Consider the following 11,317-nt stretch of genomic DNA (forward strand, 5'->3'; position numbering starts at 1 on the left):
CAGGACCGCAGCCTTCCCTTTTAACCTTCTCCGCATCGCGGGATTTGTTTTAATGCCAGAAACTCATATAATCGGATTTCCCGCAACAGCAGAGCGGCGGAAACCCAGCTCTCAGGCCGTGGCACAGCCCGCGCCGCCCGGAGGGGTGTCTCGCCACCGCCTCGGCCCCACCGCGCCGAAGGGGCGCCGAAGGGCTGCCGGAGCCCCGCCGTCACCTCCCCGCGGGGGACCGCCCGTCTCGCAGCCCGCCCCTGCCCCGGCCGCCCCGGCAAGGGTCGCCGCGGGCCCGGCGCCGCCCCCGTTACGTACCGGCGGGCCGGTTCAGGAGCGGGAGCGGGAGCGAGTCCGGCCCAGGCGCGACGCCGCGCGGCCCCGCAGCTCTCCCGCCGCGGCACAGGGGGCGGGGGCGGCGGCGGGGCCGCCCCGGGGCGGCGATACCCGGATCGAGGGGGACGGGCCTCCGCCGCAACCGCCGGCCGGGCCGCCCTGGCGGCGGGCGCGGCCCTGGCCCCGGGGCGGAGGGCGCCGTGTGGCGCCATGTCGTGTCGTGTCGCCCTAGCAGCCCCGGAGCGGGCGGACCCCCGGCCTGGCCGGGACCGGGGCCTCCAGCTGTGCGTCCGGGTGGGCCGCAGCTGCGGGAATCCCGCCGCGCGGTGCCTGCTGCACCTGCTTCAGACATTGCTCGAATACGAGTATTTGCACTGCTTTAGTGGAGACCTGAAGCTGCAAAATCACGAAGAACCCCCGCCCAGTTGCCAGGAAGAGGAGCGGTCTGGCACAAAAGCCTCGTTGCAATTTTAGCTATCTAAGGGCCCAAAGCTGATTTCACCAAAGTCCATTATAGATTGCCCAAAGTCATGGAGGAACTTGGGTTTAACAGGGTGCGGGAGGTATTGCTCCTGCAGACCATCTGAGACATCACTTTTACCGGTGACGCTCACAAGACCCTTCTTTTTCCTTTATGACGCTATTTCTGGATCTGCCTCCTGTTTCTGGCCTTGAATGGAAGAAGTTCATCACAGACAACCTGCTGTGCCCATTCGTCTTCCCAAAGGCTTCTGGAGGGTGCCCGTACACAACATCCTGCCAGAACTTAAAAGCATAAAACTCATGTTCTTCTGTGTGGGGGCTCAAGGAAACCATTACAGAAACCACTGTGTCTGTGCAATGACAGAAACTGCTCTTCAAGAGTTGGAATTTTCCTCAGCCATATCACTCAGAAACAAAGGAACACAATGTAGTCCTTAAAAAACATACTAATTACCTCTAAAAAGTGAAAAAAGTGCTGTTAAAAAAAAAAAGTACCTTAAACAGGTACCAAGAACTGAAGAATTTTCAGTTTTACTGCAAATTAGCAAATGTAAATCAGTCTAATGTCTATTTATCTTCAAACAAAGACTTCCTTTAAAGTAACTACAGCTGCTAACTAATTCTCCATTAAGAACCTGAGGATGAAACTAGCCTTACGTGAGACCAAATTACAACCTGAAAGACAGAAATTTGTTAAGATGGAAAAATGAATACTACTTCAGTATTCTACAGTTTTCATGGTTACAAAAAAAGTATAATGTCTTCAAATGTTCGTAATTTGAGATACTTAAACCAAGGATGGAAATCTCTTCAATTTTATGGATAATGTCAACTTCACTAAAATAAAATTATTTTAAAGAAAAAATTTCACTATAGGTAATTGGTTTTAAGTTACATAATCCGTCAGTGTTTTAAAATGGAACAGGACTACATGAATCTCCATGCTGATGGTGTTTCAAATATTCAAGAATGGTAATAAAAATTTGTTGGAGAACCTTTATTTTTATCTTCTCTCTTCAATACCATCTGCCAAAAATCTTTCTATAAGCCAATTAAAACAGGAAAGGATTTTTAAAAGATAATTAATCGGAGGCAAACACAGCACAAAGCTCAAACAAAAGATTATGGATGCAAAAACCTAACTGAGTTTTTTCAAAGATTTTCCAAAGTGGCTGTCTCAGGCTGCAGGCCTTAGATGAGTGGGCCTGTTTTCAAAAATAATGGCCCAAAAGAACTGCCGTCTACAGCTGCCTGGGTGCATAGCAACTGTGAAAATCAGGTCACCTGTCTGGTCCCAAACTCATTATTTGCTTTTCACCTGCTTTTCACCTGGCCATTTTACCCAGGCAGAGCAGCATGGAAGCACAGAAGTTACTGCATGCATGTAGAAACCTGCCAGAACACAACAGCTTTCCAAGCTGGGGAACTAAACATGAATTAACCTACATTTGACACAAATATATATGGCCTAAATCTGACATATGTTCTAAAAAACTGAAAGGAAATAATTTTAGAAAAGTGCTGTTCTTCTGCATGGGGATTTTTTCCTAGTTCAAAAGAAACCTTGTACCTGAAGTCCTAAAAACCATGCAAGTCCAGACCACCATCTGTTATGAAATGGTTAGCCCTGTGTATTTTTAGTAATTTTAGTGTATTTTTAGCTTTACTTCCTAAGAAGACAAAGCATATGTCCCCAGGTTGTCCGTGTGCTGTCCTTCTGCCAGGCAATACCATGATACTTTCTCCACCCAGTAGCTCCTAAAACTGTAGCTTAATTTCAGCCAATTTTTCTGCCAATTTTGACAGAAGAAAGATGTCAAGGTAATGAAGTTCCAACAAGTTTCACTAAGGTCAGCCAGCTCTGGGCTGGTAAGACCCTGTGAACATCCTGTCTCCCTCCACCCCTGGCCCCAGGCAGATGTTTGGGGATGAGCTCAGCACATCAGAGCTACAACACTGACACACTTGCATAGGGCACCAGCCTTCTTACAGCACCATTTGTGTAAAACCAGGCCATGTAGTTTAACTGGTCTTTTGGGAAATCTGAACTTGGACACTATTTTTATGTCATATTAGAAAATCTAGTTTATTACTGAGCAATTGTGTTCAATGGACGAGACAACCATTATATTGTAAGTAACTGATGCATGCTGTTTTCAGCCAAGGTGTAGCTTAATTTACTGGTGGTTTTGTTTCTGTATGGAAGGCATTCGTATTTTACAATTGACATAAAATTCTTTACCTGTAATTCTTCTGTAAATTTTCTTTTGTGCTATGCTGTTCTTTCTGAAAGCCCCCCCCAACTACAGATTAATCTGCTGCTTGTAATGAATACAGAAACTTCAAATGTGTTAGTAACACTTCATACTTATTAATTCAGCAGTTGTCTTGTAAACGTAAAAGCAAACCTTGTTAATAAATCACCAGATATTGTGAAAGCTTAAATACCTTTGACCAGACTTGCAACCAGCCTGCCAGAAATCCTACTGTTCTGTCAAGTTGTATTGAATTCTCCTGAATCTTTTGCTATAAAAATAAACAAAATGATATATTACCTCAAAGCGAAGGGAAGCATTCACTGTCAGACTTATCAATATTCTCTGCTGCTCTTGCCCTGAACAATTGTCCAGTGCCCTTAATGAAAAATTAATAAATTGGAGTTAAAAGGGGATGGGTAATACCACACTGATCTTTTTTCTTCAAATAAAGATATACTGCTTAGCATAATTCCCAAAGCAGATGAGTTACTGTAACTGCTGCTGTCTTTATGTCTCTGTGTGTGCAAGTATAACTGTACCTCTGCATCTTCTCCAGTATTTTTGAATCTTTGGCCAATCTCAGTTAAATTCACCAGAGAAGTTTCTGACAAGTTTCTTTGAATTAGATGATCTTTTAGAGGAGAAAGCCCTGAATTAGTGCTCCCACTATGGGGAAGATTTTTCACCCCTTGTTGCACAACTGAGAATCCACACAGGAGAAAATCATTTTGCAAGGACAGGAAAAGCTAAAGCAGAGCTTAAGGTTTATTAGATGTGAGGGAATTGAACTACAAGATATGACCTGATAGGAAACCTGGCTTCATTAGTTCAACTGCACACACAACCATCTGTTTGTTTATTTATTGTGTTGATAGGATCTAGTGCTGGAATTTTAGCTAAGTACAAATGGGCACTGATGCCATGGCATTTAAAAAATTAAAAAAAAAAAAAAGAGATGTACAGGCTGTTCCTGCTTTTGTGTTTGTCTCGCCAGGAAGCTCAAGGACATTATAAAAGTATATTTATGCAAGCTATGTTAATTTTTTTTGTGCCACGGTACACAATTCAATTTCCTTGATGTAAGACATGAGAGTTGGCAGCCCAAAAGACTTTATGTATGTTGTGTTGACAACAATAGGAATAAATACTCAAGGCTACATTAGATGTAATTCCACAGCGCTGCCTGATTTCTCCAGAAAGAGAAATGGTCCTGGGAGTGCCTGGGTATACTTCAAAGAGGAAAAATATATGAATAGTCATAAAAAACATAGGAGCATTTTTTTATAAATGTATATTTTACATATATATGTATATATCCCTTGGGAGTCAAAACTCAGAAAGAGTTAAACTCTTTATAAATATATGTGTGTGTGTGTGTGTGTGTGTGTGTACACATGCATTCCACATGACCCAGTGTATTTTATTTAATGAGAATTGACTTTTTTTTTCAGCTTCCCTATCAATATGCTATTTCAGAGCATATTAAAGTATTTTAAAGAGTTTTAACATTTCCACCTGCAAATGGCAGAGTGCCCCTTCCTGAACTCCACAGATCAGTCCCTCCAGTAAATATTGCCTAATGCATGTCCTTAGGATGTCTGCAATTTCACATTAAAAAAACCCCTTCATTCAGGTGATGTGGTGTGTTCTTCCATCATTTCTGCCCCTGTTCCGTACTAGCACTTGTGAGCTTATCAACAATTTCCTTTCTGATTTTAACTTTCCATCTAGGCCAATAAGGCTATGTGTATATTAGCAAGCAGTGGGGACCAACAGGCGTGCATCTGTAGGCAAAACGGTGCTGAGGCCATGACATCCATGCTGTGCCCCGCATTAACTTTTGACTAGCTCCAGTCTGATTGCAGGGGCTGCATGCCCATTTGTGGCTGCAGTGCCTTGGGTGTGCTTCTGCAATGGATCTTCCCAAAGTGCAACTCGTGTCCCAAGCCTGGTCCACAGGGTGAAGCAAAGCTTGCCAAGCTGGGACAATTGGGAGATTTGCCTCAGAAGTGCACACCTAACCCAACCCAAATAATTACTCTATACATACATATTTACACTAGGAGGTTTTGATGTAGGTTACACAATTATTCAGGTAGGACAGAGTGAATACAGCACGGGAGGTCATCTCGCCCCAGCAGTTACTGTATGCTGGCAAAGGGGTTCCTCCTTCATTGTAGAAGAATTTTTCAACAATGACAACTGATAAATGCAGCAAAAAGCATGAGGAAAAGTGGTGAAACCAGGAGAGTTAAGGGGAATCAGAAAGAAACTCCTGATCAGTTACAAGATTTTTGCTACATACAATAACAAGATAGGATTTCTACTGTATTCAATGCACACACACAAATATATTCACACAAATATATTTATATACCCAGCATTTTAATTTTGCAGATTGTTTCAAGTCTCCTGATGTGCTTTTTCAGCAGGAGACAGGTCTGTGAAAATGAAATGTAAATGTAGATTTTATTATTTTAATTGTTGCTTGCACCCAGTCCTGGTGTTTAAGAAGCTTTTCCTCTGATTCTGAGCTGCAGATTCCTGAAGACTAAAAGGAAATAAACTAGGCAGCCTTTCTGAATTTTGGGGAGATGGGCTCACAAGCTTCTTGCTCATTCATAGTTCTAGTGCTGCTACCTTGTGGGAAAAAAGACTGCAGCAACTTCAACACCAAGTTAGCCCTCTTGTAAAAGAGGGTATTAAGATCAATTGTCAAGAATGGTAATGATGGCATTTTAAATGTTTCCGTGTTTTCATTGTGGTTTTGGGTTTTGGGTGTTGCCGGTATTTTTTTAAATTCAGAAATACTTCACCCAACCTGTGTTAGTGTGATTAAACCAGTAGGTTATATGGGGAATCACTATTCAGTGTAGTCCAGATTGACATTTGGGTTCTTTGACTGCCTAGAGTTTTGTACTGTGTTCTAGCAGAAGTAACAAAATCCCTCCCAGTACATTCTGGAGTATGAGCAGTACTGCGGTCTGTGAAAGCAGTGAAAATGTTTCTTCTATTGCCACTTCTTATAGACGCTATTTAAAATTACTGCACAGTTACTCAATACGTAGTTTTGAAAATCCAAATCTAAGGAACAGCTAGTAAAGCATCTCAAGCAACACTACACCATTCTCTTAAACTGGCAGATTTTTGGTCAGAGTAGTTGTTTTAGAAGCATTTTCATTGGCATGTGCTTTTATATTCGAACTGAAATACTGAGAACAGAGTAAGATTCCAGCCTTAAGAAGAAATTGTACCAACAATTGAAATATGTTTTTCTGCTTTCTTGTTTTCCAATTTTCAAATGCACATGCAAATAGAGATTTGTATGTCAACAGACACATAAAATACTTGATACACTTCTACTGAATACTGATATAATCCACTTTAGCAAGTTACTAAGCAGTTTTTCAAGATCATCCGTGTTCATAAAGGAGGTATTTTGTGTTTTACTCAATAGCCTTGGATTGGGAAAGCGGGACTTAAGCAAGCGAAACACCTAGAAAAGTCAAAGACAGAAATGACAGAGGTGGCCCCAGAGCTGGCAGAATTAAAAATAATGTCAAAGCAATTTGATTAAGTTGTTTTCATTTCAGTGGGATTGTGTCTGTCACTTTTTAAATAGAATGGGGCTGTAAAAGTTGGTTTGGTCTTACAGTTATTTCAAAGGCAAGAAAGCAATTTCCAGAAGTACTGTAATGGCAAAATACAGTATATCTTCCAGATGCAAAACAATCCTTTTTGACACTTGTATTTTTTTAAGTTAAAAATGCTTTTAAAGGACTCTATAGATCTGCATTCCTCACACAACTGAAAGTCCTACTGAGCAAGAAGTTTGAGGTAAGCATAAAATCTAGCATGACACTCTGAACAAGTCTGATACACATCAGGAGTTACTCTGAAGAGCTAACAGTGTGTGAGGCAGCAAATTATGTAGATGAGGTATCAATTTCACTACTTTGCATCAGATCCTGATTCAAAAATGCAGAAAGTATGCTAAAAATGTGCTTATTTTTTAACTTACTGCAGTGTTCTCCCAAATGAGGGTGCAAATGGAAATTGTTAACGGGCAGAATAGGAAATCTGATGTCAGGCTACTCTCTATTCATTTGTATTAGGCTGCACACTAATGTTGGGCAATAACATTTAAATCTTCCTTCATATTTTTATCAAAAACAGCATCATGCCAGTATTAAGTGTTATGATGCACTTATGCCTTTGGGCCATGGTGTTTGGAACTGCTGATGCAGGTTTGCGAGTGGGAGTTTGGAGGGCAGGGCGGGGCTGTGCAGCAATGAGCAGCACCAAGCTAGGAAGGCCAGAGCACAAGTCAGATAGCGGTTGGCTCCAAGGCGACACATGAATCAAGTGCTTCCCCATAACCAGCCTTGGTTCTCTCCATCCCTGACATCAAACTTTTTGCAGGCTAGTCTGAGGCACGCGTGGTCCACGTGATTTCCCCGAGGCCACACGCCATCCTGGGGACGACATCTGTCTCGCAACCACACCGCACCCTGCCATTTGCCACTGTCTCTTCACCCCAAACTCTGCCACCACCAAAATGTGCAACAGCCACCTCCTGCCAAGGGGTGCTGGTGCCAGAGATACAGCACAGGTATCAAGGGCAAGGCTGCTGTACGAGCACAGGCGGCAAGGCTGCTACCCACGGGCTGTGGGAGAGAGGCAGGGAGAAGGGGTACCCGTGCTAAAGCACACACTTGGCACAAAAGCAAATGGGTGCACGCTAGCCGTGGGCAGGCACAGTCTGGAAACCAGAACCATCAGAAGAGCTGGGTTAGCAAACAGCCTTGCAATGAAGTGTGAAATGCAGCAGCACTGCCTGGTTTTCAGAAGGGGTGTGACCCATGTGAGACCTCCCTGACACAGCAGGGGACAGGAGCCGGTGGCCCTCGGGTCCCTTTCTAGTTCTACGCCATATATTGTGCCATACATACCGTATGTGCTTCCAGGGCCGGAGGAGCACGGGGGCCTCCATGGTTCCCCGGGTGCCCGAGCCTCTCCCCCCGCACAGCAGGCTCTCGGAAACGCTCTGGGCCCGAGCAGGGACTCACCCTCCTCGCACTGACACGGCCGCGAGGCCGCCCAGAAGCGACACGGTGTACCGTCACCTGTGAGAAACCCCCCTCACGCCTCGCCTCGCGGGGGGCGGGGGGCGAGGACGTGGCCGCGCCGCGACGGCCCCACCGGGTGGCGCGCGAGCGCCGCCGCGCAACGGCTGTCGGGACTGGGAAAGGGGAGAGCGGCGGCAGCGGTCGCCCTCCCTCACGGAGCCCGGCGGGGCCGCCCGCGGCGAGGGGGCAGGCGGTGTCCCGCGGCCCGGGCCCTTTCCTGGAGGTTCCCCGCGGCTCCCGCCGAGGCCGGCCCGAGCAGCCCCGCTGCGCGGTGCCGTCTTGATAGAACTGCTTCGGTGCGCGGGGGGCGCCGCGGGGGCGGGGGGCTCCGTTCTTCTGAGGGCAAGAAGGGCCGGTGATGTCCCTGGAAACGAGCCTGTTTATGCTGAAGGAAAAGTTGACACACACACCTGCTTCTCGGTGTTCCTCGCTTGTCCGGGTGCATTTTGGGGGGTGAATCTAGGAGCCTGGCTTTTAAAATTTTGGCCTCAGGAGGCTGAGATATGAACAAACAGCCATGTTAGTCTTTGGTTTTCACAAGTTTTATCTAAGAAGAGGTAAGGAAGGAGAGAAGATAGATGGTCTGAGGTCCAGAAAAAGGAAAACAATGAGGGAGGAAAGAATGGTCAGTGCGAAACAAAGCTTCGTGGACAACGGCTTGCTGCCATCCAAAGCGGGTGCTTTTACACCCTCCCTTGCATTGAATCCAGTGTTCACGAGGTCGCTCAACTCACTGACTTGGCAAAAACCACTTTTTTGTTGAGTTGGTTTTCTGCCAGATTGGTGGGTTGAATCAGCTCAAGGCAAAGCCTAGTGTGAGAAAAAAGGCAGGAGCACATGGCCAAGAGCTGAAGGAAAATGGTGACTGAATTGACTCACCTCATGGAAGTGTGCCTTGAGGGTGCACCACAAATTGGGACTTTTGTAGTAGAAAGGGTGCAAGATACAAATGGAGAAAGGAAAGATAACACTTAACTGCTGGTATCTTGGACCTCTGCTGGGGGACAGTAGCAGATATCTCAGGACTAGATGACAGCAGCAGAGATCTTTGTGGTGTTTATTCTTGTTTCCAGTGTAGATCTGAATGAGAGTAAGTCTCATGGTGTGGCTCTGTGTAAGCTGACCCTTAATGAGAAAGATTCAGCTCAGAGCATTATGTCCTTCGAGTCTTAGGGAAAAAACAAAAACCAAAACCAAAAAAACAACAAACAAAAGACCAGCAAACCAACCAAAGAGAAATGGAAGCAGCAGATGCTCAGAAGTGGCATAATCACAAGTAAAAACTGGAGGTAAAAGCAAAGAAGCAAGAAATAAAGGAAGGTGCAGAAAGTCTGTAAAATTTTAAATGCCAAGAGAGCTTGTCTCTGCAACAAAGGTGACTATGACCTGGATTCCTTCCTCCTGAATTTACATGTGTAACTGGGGTACATAGGTATAGACTTCCTGCAACTTCTGTGGAGAGAAAGGCCCCTTCAAAGGGGAACAGATCTTCAAGTTGGATAGCAGTACCTGTCTGTCTGTTTCAGCAGGCTGTAGACTGCTGAGTCTTGCTCTTATGTGCCTAGGGTATAACGACCTCTGCCTATTCAAGACATCCTTGTCAGAGAAATTATTGAAGAAAAATATTGAATTACATTACATAGGAGGCCAGCCTGTGTGATCATCATTGTCTCTTTGGTCTTAAAAAGGGTGACCTGAGTTTCAACCTTTGGCAAGATATCCTGCAATCTATTTTGAACTGAAACAGGAGGATGAGCAGAAAATCACAAAGCTGTGATAGTTTCCCTGCTTATCTTGGCTGCCTTCTCCCAGAGAGTTGTACTGAACAGCAGTTTGGTGCAGCAAAGAAGCTTGACCAGTATTTCTAAATAAACATGAGTTTCTCAGTGCATTTTTTCTTATTTGCATTTTTTATATATATACTTTAATCTCTTTGAGGCAATGGCAGTCTTTGTTTGTGATGGCTCTAAGACCATAATCAGTGTTTAACGGTAAAGCATAATAAAAATTAGCTCAAACTGAGCTAGAAAACAGCATCATTATAGGCACTTTAGTTTAAAAAGTCAAGTTACTACTTAGATTCTAGTTAATTTTCTTTGTAATATCTACATCTAAATACCATTAGAAGGTGAAAAACATGCACTAACCACAAGCTTCATATTTTCATTGTTTCATGTTCTAATATATGGAAAAGAGTAGTACATGGAGACTTGCAATGTAAAGAAATAACGTGATAATCGATTTGTTGCTTAAGTTGACCCACCAAAGTTACAGTAACACTTTAACAACATCACTCATCAGAAGCAATGTCCCAATTCATTTTAAGAGCCCAGCTTCAGTGGTAGTGGGTTTGGACCCAGTAATTTTGGTAGTTCTGTGTACTTTAGACAGACACCGTTGTCCATCTTGGCTATAAATGCATTTCAGTCAGCTAAGGTAACAAGTGCAAGTTATTAAACAACTGGGTGTTTAATAAAAAAAGCGTATACTTTGTGGAAAAAAATAGCAGGAGAATTCACTTTCCTCTTAAATTCAAATAATATTGACCAGGACTAGGACTCTAATAAGAAACAGAACTTTTTATCAGAGGATCAGTGTTGCATAAAACCCTTTATTTAAAGTCCCTGGCAAGGCACGTGCACTGTTTTGGCGGTCACACTAGAGTCAATACGCATACTTAATTCTGGAGGGAATATCTGACATTTTGGAAGTGTATTTGTGGTTGGGTTGTGGCAGCCAGGACTGCAGACCTGCCATAATGCCAGGTCTCCCAGGGCCCTGCACCTTCCCTGTGTGAGGCTCTCTTGGCTTTTGGCTTCTTCATTTGGAGCAGCAGTAGCAACATAGAGCAGAGCTGGCCGGAAATTTCTGACAGAAAATTTCTCCATTGGGAAGAAAAAAACCCCTGTAATTGACAGGTTTCTGAGCAGCACATTGGCTGTGACAGAAGCCAGGTGGGATCCCAAGCTGCCTGCTTCCCCTGCAGGCTTACTTGGCTTTCTCTATCAGCAGTTTGCATGCTTTCTGGGCTTCTTGACAGCTCAACAGGGAAGCTACCATGGGTCAGGGAGCCTGTGAACCTGAGAGGTGGGGCCAGGATCAAGCCTACATTTCCACTGT

General features: G+C 44.5%; 1 protein-coding gene across 1 annotated transcript in view; it reads right to left on the minus strand.

The window, feature by feature from the left end:
• Positions 1-404, minus strand: part of RMDN2 (regulator of microtubule dynamics 2) — a 49,208-nt gene extending 48,804 nt beyond the window's left edge. The window contains exon 1 of the mRNA XM_075043108.1: positions 310-404. The gene's annotated coding sequence lies outside the window, so the exon portion shown is untranslated. The remainder of the gene's footprint in view (positions 1-309) is intronic.
• Positions 405-11,317: the final 10,913 nt, after the last annotated feature.

This window comes from Buteo buteo, chromosome 12 (genome assembly GCF_964188355.1).
Source record: "Buteo buteo chromosome 12, bButBut1.hap1.1, whole genome shotgun sequence".
NCBI classification, from domain to species: Eukaryota; Metazoa; Chordata; class Aves; order Accipitriformes; family Accipitridae; genus Buteo; species Buteo buteo.